This window comes from Tachyglossus aculeatus, chromosome X1, assembly GCF_015852505.1.
Source record: "Tachyglossus aculeatus isolate mTacAcu1 chromosome X1, mTacAcu1.pri, whole genome shotgun sequence".
NCBI classification, from domain to species: Eukaryota; Metazoa; Chordata; class Mammalia; order Monotremata; family Tachyglossidae; genus Tachyglossus; species Tachyglossus aculeatus.
Window position 1 is genome coordinate 46,083,635 of NC_052101.1, and position 3,442 is coordinate 46,087,076.

The 3,442-nt window shown below is 44.6% G+C and overlaps 1 non-coding gene across 1 annotated transcript; it reads right to left on the reverse strand.

The window, feature by feature from the left end:
• Positions 1–1,596: 1,596 nt before the first annotated feature.
• Positions 1,597–1,734, reverse strand: LOC119920267. The gene has a single exon (XR_005448025.1). It is a non-coding gene; the product is annotated as a small nucleolar RNA SNORA7 (small nucleolar RNA).
• Positions 1,735–3,442: the final 1,708 nt, after the last annotated feature.

Genomic DNA, 3,442 nt, shown 5'->3' on the forward strand with positions numbered 1-3,442 from the left:
TGTCTATCTCGCCACCAACCTCTTGCCCACATCCTGCCTCTAGTATGTAACGCCCTCCCTCTTCATATCCAACAGACAATTACTCTCTCCCCCTTCAAAGCATTACTGAAGGCACATCTCTGAGAGGTCTTCCCTAACTAAGCCCTAATTTCCCTTTCTTCCACTCCCTTCTGTGTCATCCTAACTTGCTCCCTTTTGTTCATCCCCCCTCCCAGCCCCACAGCTCACATATATATATTTATATATATAATTTTATTTATATTAATGTCTACCTCCCCCTAGACTGTAAGTTCATTCATTATATATATATAATTCTATTTATCTATTTTGATGCTATTGATGCCTGTCTATTTTGTTTTGTTGTCTGTCTCCCCATTCTAGACTGTGAACCCGTTGTTGGGTAGGGATTGTCTCTGTTGCCGAATTGTACTTTCCAAACACTTAGTACAATGCTCTGCACATAGTAAGCGCTCAATAAATATGATTGAATGAATTGTGGGCAGGAAATATGTCTGTAATAGTGTTATACTGTACTCTCCCAAATGCTTAGTACAGTGCTCTGCACAAACTAAGCACTCAGTAAATATGATTGACTGACAGTCAGCACTTGTGACCAGTCTGGCCTTGGTCAAGCTAAAGAGCTGAAGCTCACTAACACCCGAGGAACTTGATGGGAGTGATAAGTAGCAGTTGACTAGCCAAACACATCCCATACCTCCTGGCCCACCGACCCCCAGGGCTGGGTGAGCAGTTAGGCCAAACAATTAGACTGGAATGAGTAAATTCCAATGGATCTTATGACATGATCCTTTCCCCACTAAATATGGCTAGGGGGAAAGCAGAGGATCAATAGGGAAGTAGCAGGGTATATCTGGGGAGAGGTCTTCGGGAACTCTGGGTAGTCAGTTGGAACACTGTCACAATGACGTGGCAAGTTGCCTCTACCCAGCATGGCTCAATGGAAAGAGCACGGGCTTTGGAGTCAGAGGTCATGGGTTCAAATCCCGGCTCTGCCAATTGTCAGCTGTGTGACTTTGGACAAGTCACTTAACTTCTCTGTGCCTCAGTTACCTCATCTGTAAAATGGGGAGTAAGACTGTGAGCCCCCCATGGGACAACCTGATCACCTTGTAACCTCCCCAGCGCTTGGAACAGTGCATTGCCCATAGTAAGTGCTTAATAAATGCCATCATTATTATTACCCAGGGTTGGAGACGCCCACTCTGTCAGACCCTGTGTGGTGGCGAGTGGCTGATCAGGCCTCCTTGCTGGAGTTAGGAGGAGTGAGTAATCCCACTGGGAATTTGATTACTGGGTAATTTGAAAGGTAGTCCTGGAGAGAGTTGGGGACCGTGCTGGCCGGTATTTGTTATTGTTGTCTTATGCTGTCGTCATGTCCGACCCATAGCAACACCATGGACACACCTCTTCCAGGATTCCCCATATCCATCTGCAATTGTTCTGGTAGTGTATCCATAGAATTTTCTTGGTAAAAATAAGGAGGCAGTAGACCATTGCCTCCATCCATGCAGTAAACCAGAGTCTCCGCCCTCAACTCTCTCCCATGCCACTGCTGCCGAGCACAGATGAGTTTTGACTTGTAGCAGATTGTCTTCCACTTGCTAGCCACTGCCCAAGCTAGGAATGGAATGGATAGGCCTCTGCTTGACTTTCCCTCCCATAGTCGAGACTGGTAAAGAACTGGAAACTCTCCAGATGTGACCCTGAGAGGTGCTGGCCAGTATACTTAGCCTAGGAATAGCTTTTCCCCTGAAGATTACCTATTGTAGATTCTTTGTGCTATCATCTCAATAAGCCTACCTCTGTTACTCATTAAGCCTCTAGTCTGTGAGTCCATTTCCAACCCTCTGGTCTGAGAACTCACAAGTTACCCCACTGCTGATTCCACCCGGTGACATAAATTTGGTGTCAGAAGTAGGATCAGAGGCAAGTGGAATGGCCCCCCTGACTCTTTTCCTGAAAAACAAGGGGTGGGATTCCCCTGAGTGGGACACCAACTGGGTTAACTGACATTGGAGTGATTCAGCTGGCTTGGTGGAAGAGTCCACTATCTGGCAGATAGCAGCCTGCGGAAAGAAGAGAAAGGGGAAGGGAAAGACAGTACTGACCACAGAAGTGTAACTCTCCTGAGTAGGAAGTGTTTGTGGGCTGGGGGCCAGCTGCTCCAACACGTGCAATTAACTAAATAAGTATATTCCTCCCAGAAGGGAAGTTCAATTTGCCACATGGAATGAATCTTGCATAACTCAGCCTTCCTGATTCCAGTCTTTCACTCTCACTGCACTGATCCTTGAACCCCTTCCCACATGACAGGTGACAGTTCTCAATAAATACCCTTTACTGATTGATCAATTGATTCCCTATTCCTTAAGATATGTAAATTCAGCTATATGAGACTGGGCAGGGCAAAGGGGTCAGGAACCAGAAGGTAGTGGAAACTTCTATTTTCAGTATCTTTACCTCAGGGAACCCCTCAGTATTGCATATGCTCCCTCCCCAACACTTGAAATGGGAAAGAATTTATCTTATTATTACTGCTTAAGTGACTGCTTTGCCCTTGTTCTGTGAAGCCGCCTGCCCTTTTCAAACCAAAACAATTTTTTTAAGTTCAAAGTCAGTTTAGTTTTGAGAAATATTAGCTCTGATCCTTCTTACAAACACTAAGAAATTTTTTGCATATCTTTGGGTATCAGCTCACCAGCGATGAGCAAAGTTACATGGATAGTGATGGAAAGCCCATGGCTAAAAAATAGGCAGATGCAGTAGTTTTCATGTTGGCTTCCAGAAATAGTAGCCATCTTACAGAAAGAGACACTCCTAAAACATGATCAGAGAACATGGGTATGTCTCAACTGATGTACTCAAACTGCTTCCTGATTTATCCTTCTTTTCCCCCAGGATTTCACTATTGGGAAATACATTTTCTCAGTCTCCCCCATTTGACTATAACCTTCTTGCATTCTCTAGAGACCTCAGTTTAATACCCAGTACTCAGTGGGCACTCACTAAATGCCAACTATTGGCTGAATCTTAAAAACACAGTGAACTCAGCCTGGGGCTTTTAACTTCAACCTTGTACGTTCAAGATCAGATTTATTTGAAAACATATTTAGAAGTCGATTTTCTTCAAGAATTAAAATGTTCTGTCACAGCTAGCAGGGGTCTCCTGAGGACATGTCTGGGTAATTATCTCAAGCACGCTACATTAAACCAGTTTGTTGTGGACAGAGAATGTGCTTGTTTATTGGTATATTATACTCTCCCAAGTGTTTAGTGCAGTGCTTTTGACACAGTTAGCACTCAATAAATACGATTGACTGACCTAAGTGACTTCATATGGGGTCAGATCAACAGTCCCTCCAGTCCAGCAATCTAGCTCCTACAGCAGCACCAGCAGATGCTAGGAGAAGCAGAGTGAGGG